The sequence below is a fragment of the Oncorhynchus mykiss genome, chromosome 2, assembly GCF_057628025.1.
Source record: "Oncorhynchus mykiss isolate SJ-2025 chromosome 2, ASM5762802v1, whole genome shotgun sequence".
Lineage (NCBI taxonomy): Eukaryota > Metazoa > Chordata > Actinopteri > Salmoniformes > Salmonidae > Oncorhynchus > Oncorhynchus mykiss.
The window spans coordinates 65,633,994-65,644,385 of record NC_143023.1 but is presented as its reverse complement, the minus strand read 5'-3'; the positions used below and the strand labels follow the sequence as shown (position 1 = coordinate 65,644,385).

The 10,392-nt window shown below is 46.1% G+C and overlaps 1 long non-coding RNA gene across 1 annotated transcript; it reads right to left on the bottom strand.

Annotated features, from left to right (window-relative positions):
* On the bottom strand, positions 1–1,840 carry LOC149985189 (uncharacterized). The gene is made up of 2 exons (XR_016487798.1): positions 1,748–1,840; positions 1–1,219 (listed from the first exon to the last, which is right to left on the bottom strand). It is a non-coding gene; the product is annotated as an uncharacterized LOC149985189 (long non-coding RNA).
* Between the last annotated feature and the right edge of the window lie 8,552 nt (positions 1,841–10,392).

Below are 10,392 nucleotides of genomic sequence, written 5' to 3'. Positions count from 1 at the left end.
TACATTCTCATACTTTTTATTCGTACTGGTCTCCCGGTGGGCACAGCGCCCCAAGCACTATTGCTGCATGAGACTGTGAGATGTATAGGACTCTGTAGTTTCTTTGTGTGATTAGCTACCAGCTATGAAACAAAATGACAAAATCACAACTCGCACGTGCTCATACTTGATTTTTTTTCAAATATCTATTTTTAGGCGCATATGCAAGTAAATCGGTCGCATTTTCTAAAAACACTTTGTGGAGTAAACGGTTAAAGCTATAAGAACAATAGGTAAGTAAACATTACTAGTGAATCCTGAATATCTTGTTCAAATATTCAACATATGCAAGGCAACAATACAACAGTTCTTAGATAAGTGAACTCAGGACCCAAAACTGTCTTCTTTCATGTCCAGTCATTTATTTAAAATATCCTTTCAGCCCAGCTGAGCTGAAAAGGGCATGACAAAACCACTTTAAGTTTGGTGGGTGGGGTGTGTCGTGGAAGTCTTTGTCAGGATGCAGCCGGTATTTGGTTGGCTCTTTCCTGACACTATGGACTGGGGGTTCTCCACTGTAGTGCCTGAGATGTCAGGAAGCATGTTCAGGAACACACAAGGTTCAGTGAGGGCACACTACTTCTTCTCTTCTTGGGCTGGCTGAAGCACAGGTCTGTGGTGCCTGTGTCGAGGCCCTTGGTACCAGAAGAGGAGTGGCGGCTCTGACCGGTGTTGAGGGTGAGGCCCTTGGTACTGGCAGCGGGGTGGTGGTTCTGCCCGGTGTTGAGGGTGAGGACCTTGGAGCAGGCAGCAGGGTGGTGGCCTTGCCCTGTATCGAGACCCACGCTGCTGGGCTCACCGCCGCTAGGGTCACTGCCACTAGGGTCACTGCCACTGGGGTCATCGCTGTTGGGGACACCGTTGCTGGGGACACCGTTGCTGGGGTCACCGTCTCTGTGGACACCGCCACTGGGGTCACCATTGTTGGGCTGGTCACCGCCGCTGGGATTACCGCCGCTGTGGTCACCATTGTTGGGGTCACCGCTACTGGGGTCACAGTCGCTGGGCTGGTCACCGTTGCTGGAGGGCTCACCGTTGCCGGTGCGCACTTTTGCTAGGGAGCTCACCGTCGCTGGGGACACCGTTTCTTCCCTCTCTCCTCTGGTTTTGGTGCTGGGACTCGGAAGCTGCTAGAAAAGCAGTACTGCACCTTCCTCAGGACTCAACCTTGTCCTTTTGTCTAGGAAAAGTCCCCCAAAATTATAATCAGACAAGAAGAATATACATTTAAGTAAAAAAAAAAATCACACAAAAATCACAATATCAAACAATTACTCGGATCAGAATTGGATCAGAGGCCAACATTGGAATAATATTCAAATCTATTTTTCATAAATGTACATAAATAAAAAAGCCTAGGCTACATGACAAAGTGTAGGTGATATGCATGTCACGTCCTGACCTTAGTTCCTTTTTTATGTCTCTTATTTTAGTTTGGTCAGGGCGTGAGTTGGGGTGGGCATTCTATGTTTTTTGTTCTATGTTTTCTATTTCTATGTGTTTGGCCTGGTATGGTTCCCAATCAGAGGCTGCTGGCAATCGTTGTCTCTGATTGAGAACCATACTTAGGCAGCCTGTTTTCCCACTATGGGTTGTGGGTAGTTATTTTCTGTTTAGTGTTTTTGTTGCACCTTACAGAACTGTTCGTTTGTCGGTTTGTTGTTTTTGTTCAGTATTCATCTTTATTAAAATTATTATGAATACGTACCATGCTGCACTTTGGTCCTCTTCTCCTTCTCCCGACGACAATCGTTACAGCATAGGCCTATTGGCTACAGCCTCATGTCCGTCCAAACCGATGCTGAAAAGTTAGCCAAATTTTGATGAGTTTTTAATTACATAAATATAGGCTAAACGCCTGACATGTTTTACAAATATAATGATGATTAACATTAATGTCTAAAGGCTTGATTTTGTCGACAGAGGCCTACTCAAAGCACAGCTTGTTCAGATCAAAGGGCCAAACGGCTGGAGAGTGAAGGACAGTGCATGCCCTGTTGCTCACTAAACATCACCCACCTTGAATCTGAGGGGAGGCGGTCAACATTTTTTACTTTTGAACTCTTAATTGTTTAAAACCTGGACGTTCTATTTCATGTCATGCAGCATGTCTTACCTTATTTCAAAGTAGCGTAGACAAATTACAACCATAGAAATGTTGAGGGAATTATTTTATAAACACTTAATATGCCATTGAAATCAGCATTTTTCTCATGTTCTATTGGTTTTCAAATCAAGGTTATTTTATTGTCCAGCAGCCAAAGGCATAATCCTAGTGATATTAGTAACCCAGCTAGCACAGTGGATCTGGGCCGATTCCGGCTGAGAGTCGAGGCCCTCCGCTGAAAGTCAGACTCGGCCAAACTCATGTGGCCCCCAGTCTGGGGCCGCCTTCGGCAGTATTACTTATGGCTAGGCTGCGGGGATTGAGCTCGGGCAGATTCCGGTGTGAGTTACCTGGCCCAAATGTATTACTTGGGGCTCAGGCCGACTGGGGCTACACTCTGGCAGATGATTATACGGGCTGCTTTATATAATAAACATTTCATTATTTATTTTTTCCATATTTTCTAATTGTCTCTGTGATCAAAAAATACAATGAACATTGAAATTAAATTCTTTAAGAGTCCTGTGTAGTATTTTAGCATTTTATACTTTGTGCAAGGCAATTGATAAGCATTAAAAACTTGTGGTGCAGCGGTCCAAGACACTGCATTGCAGTGCAAACTGTGTTGATACAGATGCTGGTTTGAGACCTGTGCCGGCTGTGACCGGGAGACCCATGAGGTGACGCACAATTTGCCCAGTGTCGTCTGAGTTAATTCTTATTTACAGTGACGACCAAACCCTACCCCGGATGACGCTGGGACAATTGTGTACTGCCCTATAGGACTCCCAATCACAGCCGGTTGTGATACAGCCTAGAATTGAACCAGAGTCTGTAGTGATGCCTCTATGCCCCCTATGTGTAGCACCTTTAACGAATAGAGATTGTCTGTAAAAACATGACCATAAGAACTCGGACCAGATTTCTGTCCTGACTATTTCATTTGATGGAAGAATTGAATTGTTTGCGTTTACTTATCAAAATAAAGATAATGAAAATGTGTCATTCATTGTTGTTATAATACTGTATGTTGGTAACAGCTTTATAAAAGCAATAAGGCACGCAAGGGAGTGCTGTATCCTGAATACAGTCACAGGTAAATGGGTTGACTTGCCCTCAAGCATCGGGCCGAAAAAAGCAATTTAGGCCTACATGTGTATTCACGACACAGCACACCTCTTGTGCCTTATTGCTTAATTAAGATGCTACATCTGTATTAAAAAAGCAGTTGGCGAGGACGTTTGCTAGCTTTGTTAGATCAATGTGCATGATATCTAACAAAGCGGAGTGAGGCTAGGAAAGAAAATAGAAAAGTTACTTTTTCAAATCAGAGTTTCATCCAGGTCAGATTTTTGCTTTTTTATCTGTACATGATCAGACAGAGCAGATTTTAAGGTTTCTAAAGCACATACAAGTACCTACAAAATCTCAAAATCTCACTTTTGTTTTAAATGACAATGTGTCTTGTCTGTTGAATTTCATTTGCATGGTGCTGCCATGTAGCTCTATGCTAGTAACATAACTAAACTCAAAATAAATGTGATTAGTCGTATAAGGTTTCTTAGGACCTGCCTAAACAAATGAATCATTTATTTATTTGTGATGGTGTACGGTGCATTCGGGAAGTATTCAGACCCCTTCACTTTTTCCACATTTTGTAACATTACAGCCTTATTCTAAAATTGATTAAATATTTGTTTTCCCTCATCAATCTACACATAATACCCCATAATGACAAAGAGAAAACAGGTATAGACATTTTTGCAAAAGTATTAAAAATAAAAAACAGAAATACCTTAAGTATTCAGACCCTTTGCTATGAGATGCAAAATTGAGCTCAGGTGCATCCTGTTTCCATTGATCATCCTTGAGATGTTTCTACAACTTCATTGGAGTCCACCTGTGGTAAAGTCAATTGATTGGACATGATTTGGAAAGGCACACACCTGTCTATATAAGGTCCCACAGTTGACAGTGCATGTCAGAGCAAAAACCAAACCATGAGGTCGAAGGAATTGTCCATAGAGCTCCGAGACAGGATCGTGTCGAGGCACAGATCTGGGGAAGGGTACCAAAACATTTCTGAAGCATTGGAGGTCCCTAAGAACACAGTGGCCTCCATCATTCTTAAATGGAAGAAGTTTGGAACCACCAAGACTCTTGCTAGAGCTGGCCAACTGGGAGAGAAGGGCCTTGGTCAGGGAGGTGACCAAGAACCCAATGGTCACCAATGGTCACTCTGACAGAACTCCAGAGTTTCTCTGTGGCGATGGGATAATCTTCCAGAAGGACAAGAATCTCTGCAGCACTCCACCATTCAGGCCTTTAGGGTAGACTGTCCAGGCGGAAGCCACTCCTCAGTAAAAGGCCAAAAGGCACCCAAAGGAATCTCAGACCATGAGAAACAAGATTCTCTAGTCTGATTAAACCAAGATTGAACTCATCACGTCTGGAGGAAACCAGGTAAAGATCATCACCTGGCCAATACCATCCCTACGGTGAAGCATGGTGGTGGAAGCATCATGCTGTGGGGATGTTTTTCAGTGGCAGGGACTGGGAGACTAGTCAGGACAGAGGAAAAGATGAACGAAGCAAAGTACAGAGATCCTTGATGAAAACCTGCTCCAGAACATTCAGGACTGGGGCGAAGGTTCACCTTCCAACAGGACAACGACCCTAAACACACAGCCAAGACAAGGCAGGAGCGGCTTCGGGACAAGTTTCTGAATGTCCTTGAGTGTCCCAGCCAGAGCCCGGACTTGAAGACGATCAAACATCTCTGGAGAGTGAGGAAAATAGCTGTGCAGCGACGTTCCCCATCCAAGCTGACATAGCTTGAGGATCTGCAGAGAAGAATGGAATCAACTCTCCAAATACAGGTGTGCCAAGCTTGTAGAGCCATAACCAAGAATACTCAAGGCTGTAATCGCTGAAAAGGTTCTGGATACTTATGTAAATGTGATATTTCAGTTTTTATTTTTAATACACTTGGAGAAAAACATTTAAAACTGTTTTGGCTTTGTCATTATGGGGTATTGTGTGTAGATTGATAAGGGTAAAAAAAAAAATCATCCATTTTAGAATAAAGCCGAAACGTTATAAAATGTGGAAAATGTGAAGGGGTCTCAATACTTTCCAAATGCATTCAATGGATTTATTAAAATAGACGCCCACTAACAACGGAACACTCGGCACCGTTACTCCCACTAACAACGGAACACCCGGCACCACTACTCCCACTAACAACGGAACACTAGACACCGCTACTCCCATTAACAACGGAACACCCGACATCGCTACTCCCACTAACAACGGAACACCCGACATCGCTACTCCCACTAACAACGGAACACCTGGCACCGCTACTCCCACTAACAACGGAACACCCGGCACCGCTACTCCCACTAACAACGGAACACCCGACACCGCTACTCCCACTAACAACGGAACACCCGGCACCGTTACTCCCACTAACAACGGAACACCCGGCACCGCTACTCCCACTAACAACGGAACACCCGACACCGCTACTCCCACTAACAACGGAACACCCGGCACCGCTACTCCCACTAACAACGGAACACCCGGCACCGTTACTCCCACTAACAACGGAACACCCGACACCGCTACTCCCACTAACAACGGAACACCTGACACCGCCACTCCCACTAACAACGGAACACCGGACACCGCTACTCCCACTAACAACGGAACACCTGACACCGCCACTCCCACTAACAACGGAACACCCGACACCGCTACTCCCACTAACAACGGAACACCCGACACCGCTACTCCCACTAACAACAGAACACCCGACACCGCTACTCCCACTAACAACGGAACACCCGACACCGCTACTCCCACTAACAACGGAACACCCGGCACCGTTACTCCCACTAACAACGGAACACCTGACATCGCTACTCCCACTAACAACGGAACACCAGACACCGCTACTCCCACTAACAACGGAACACCCGGCACCGCTACTCCCACTAACAACGGAACACCCGGCACCGTTACTCCCACTAACAACGGAACACCCGGCACCGCTACTCCCACTAACAACGGAACACCCGGCACCGTTACTCCCACTAACAACGGAACACCCGACACCGCTACTCCCACTAACAACGGAACACCCGGCACCGCTACTCCCACTAACAACGGAACACCCGGCACCGCTACTCCCACTAACAACGGAACACCCGGCACCGCTACTCCCACTAACAACGGAACACCCGGCACCGTTACTCCCACTAACAACGGAACACCCGGCACCGTTACTCCCACTAACAACGGAACACCCGACACCGCTACTCCCACTAACAACGGAACACCCGGCACCGCTACTCCCACTAACAACAGAACACCTGACACCGCCACTCCCACTAACAACGGAACACCTGACACCGCCACTCCCACTAACAACGGAACACCCGGCACCGCTACTCCCACTAACAACGGAACACCAGACATCGCTACTCCCACTAACAACGGAACACCAGACACCGCTACTCCCACTAACAACGGAACACCCGGCACCGCTACTCCCACTAACAACGGAACACCCGACACCGCTACTCCCACTAACAACGGAACACCCGGCACCGCTACTCCCACTAACAACGGAACACCCGACACCGCTACTCCCACTAACAACGGAACACCCGGCACCGTTACTCCCACTAACAACGGAACACCCGACACCGCTATTCCCACTAACAACGGAACACCCGGCACCGCTACTCCCACTAATAACGGAACACCCGACACCGCTACTCCCACCAACAATGGAACACCCGACACCGCTACTCCCACTAACAACGGAACCCTCGACACCGCTACTCCCACTAACAACGGAACACCCGACACCGCTACTCCCACTAACAACGGAACACCTGACACCGCTACTCCCACTAACAACGGAACACCTGACACCGCCACTCCCACTAACAATGGAACACCCGACACCGCTACTCCCACTAACAACGGAACACCTGGCACCGCTACTCCCACTAACAACAGAACACCCGACACCGCTACTCCCACTAACAACGGAACACCCGGCACCGCTACTCCCACTAACAACAGAACACCCGACACCGCTACTCCCACTAACAATGGAACACCCGGCACCGCTACTCCCACTAACAATGGAACACCCGGCACCGCTACTCCCACTAACAATGGAACACCCGACACCGCTACTCCCACTAACAACGGAACACCCGGCACCGCTACTCCCACTAACAACGGAACACTAGACACCGCTACTCCCACTAACAACGGAACACTAGACACCGCTACTCCCACTAACAACGGAACACCTGACACCGCCACTCCCACTAACAATGGAACACCCGACACCGCTACTCCCACTAACAACGGAACACCTGACATCGCTACTCCCACTAACAACGGAACACCCGACATCGCTACTCCCACTCGCCAACAGTGCTGGCATGCGCACGGATATAGAAAAGGCTTATGCAGGAAGGAATGTGCTAAAAAAAATGGGACAGTTTGAAAAGGGGTCATATAAAAATTGCCTTTTTGTACAGGCAAAATACCGTAATTCCTGGGTGAATTAGGTGGGAATTAAAAAAACTGGACATCATAATAGCACAAAAAGAGAAGCGGGCAAGAAATTTGGACAAATGAGTCTTCCCAAGTGCGTTAATATCTGTGTTCTTGTGACTGACTGAACTCAAAGAATGTGGAATGTCATGTTGTGCAATAGGAGATCATAGGTCCTGCCTCTAAAAAATATTATCTGCAATTACACAAGTAGAGGGCAAATATCAGACTCCAATGTATTTCTTCAACTCTCTGCAGTGACCTGAAATGGTATTCAGGAAGGAAGAAACTACTCAGACTATATATGAAACGCTAAGCCTGCATCTGTCTGTCTTTTTGCTGTGTTAAATGAGGAGCCAATAACTTGAAGACCTTAGGGGTAAATCTGGCCACTTTTATTTAACTATGTCCTCCTCTTCTGAGGACACGACAGGAAATTGTCTGAGTGGGGCAATATTTGTCTGTCTGAGCTCCAGATGCAATTATGGCAAGGGTCTGTCTGTGGGTCTGTGTGTCTGGGTGAGGGAACTCCAGGGCACATCTCTGCAAAGGCCTCATAGTGGGGCTTGTTTCATCTCATTTTCTTAACCCTTCCTGTTCATTGGTAGGCCGTCGTTGTAAATAAGAATTTATTATTTTCTGACTTGCCTAGATAAATAAAGGTTAAATATTTTTTTTATTAACCCCAATGGGGTTGCGTGGTCGGACACAGAGATATCAATATAAAAGTATTTCTACGTAATAATTAAGTATCTTAACATAGGCGGTGCGTGAGTTTCAAGTTTGGGGAAGTTAATTTTCTCCATAAAAAATGCACCTTTATAATAAACCATTCCATGCATCATTGTATTTGCAGACTTATGTATGATAGCCTACGATTCCTAATGTAATGAGTAGATTGAATAGTAAGAATGTAGGCTAATAATATACAGTAACTCAATCACTGTTCACAAAAAAAGACTGTTCAATGCATGGCTGAGCGAGTAGAGTAGGCCTAGGCTATAGGCTGCAGTCGCCCTACTGAACTGAGCTGCAGGACAGGAAGGAAACTGCTTAGGGATGTCACCATGAGGCCATTGGTGATTTTAAAACAGCTACAGAGTTCAATGGCTGTGATGGGAGTAAACTGTGGACAGCCAAAGTAACATTGTAGGGACTCCACAATAATGAGCTAAATGACAAGAGTGAAAAGAAGAATACAAATATAAATAATATGCTTATGTATGCAACAAGGCATTGAAGTATTACTGGGAAAAAACAGCAAATGAATACACTTTTTGGCCTAAATGCAAAGCCTTATATTTGGAGCAAATCCAACACAACACATCACTGAGTAACTGCCTCATTTTCAAGTGGCTGAAATCAAATCAAACTTTATTTGGCATATGTGCCGAACACAACGTGTAGACCATACCGTGAAATGCTTACTTACAAGCCCTTAACCAACAGTACAGTTCAAGAAAGAATTAAGAAAATGTTTACCAAATAAACTAAAGTAAAACATTATAAAAAGTAACACAATAAAATAACAATAATGAGGCTGCATACAGAGGGTACCGGTACTGAGTAAATTTGCTGGGGTACAACTTAGTCGAGGGTAAATTTGTACATGTAGGTAGGGGTGAAGTGACTATGCATAGACAATAAACAGCGAGTAGCAGCAGTGTAAAAAACAAATGGGGGGGTTGCCAATATAAATAATCTTGTGGCCATTTGATAAATTGTTCAGCAGTCTTATGGTTTGGGGGTAGAAGCTGTTAAGACGCCTTTGCCGCACCTCTTGCCGTGTGGTAGCAGAGAAAACCGTCTATGACTTGGATGACTGGAGTCTGACAATTTTTTGGACCTTCCTCTGACACTGCCTAGTATATATGTGCTGGATGGCAGGAAGCTTGGCCCCAGTGACGTACTGGGCAGTACACACTACCCTCTGTAGCGCCTTATGGTCAGATGCCGAGCAGTTACCATACCAGGCGGTGATGCTCTCGATGGTGTAGCTGTAAAACTTTTTGAGGATCTGAGGACCCATGCCAAATCTTTTCAGTCTCTTGAGGGGGAATAGGCATTTTCATACCCTCTTCAAGACTGTCTTGGTATGTTTGGACCAGGACAGTTTGTTGGTGATGTGGACACCAAGGAACTTGAAACTCTCACCCAGCTCCACTACAGCCCTGTCGATGTTAATGGAGGCCTGTTTGGCCCACCTGTTCCTCTAGTCCACGATCAGCTCCTTGTCTTGCTCACATTGAGGGAGAGATTGTTGTCTTGGCACCACACTGCCAGGTCTCTGATCTCCTCCCTATAGGGTGTCTCATCATTAGGTGGTCAAGCCTACCACTGTTGTGTTGTCAACAAACTTACTGATGGTGTTGGAGTTGTGTTTGGCAACTCAGTCGTGGGTGAACAGAGAGTACAGGAGGGGACTAAGCACACACCCCTGAGGGGCCCCAGTGTTGAAGATCAGTGTAGCAGACGTGTTGTTGCCTACACTTACCACCTGGGAGCGGCTCGTCAGGAAGTCCAGGATCCAGTTACAGAGGGAGGTGTTTAGTTCCAGGGTCCTTAGTTTAGTGATGAGCTTTGTGGGCCCTATGGTGTTGAACGCAGAGCTGTAGTCAATGAACAGTATTCTCACATGGGTGTTCCTTTTGTCCAGGTGGGAA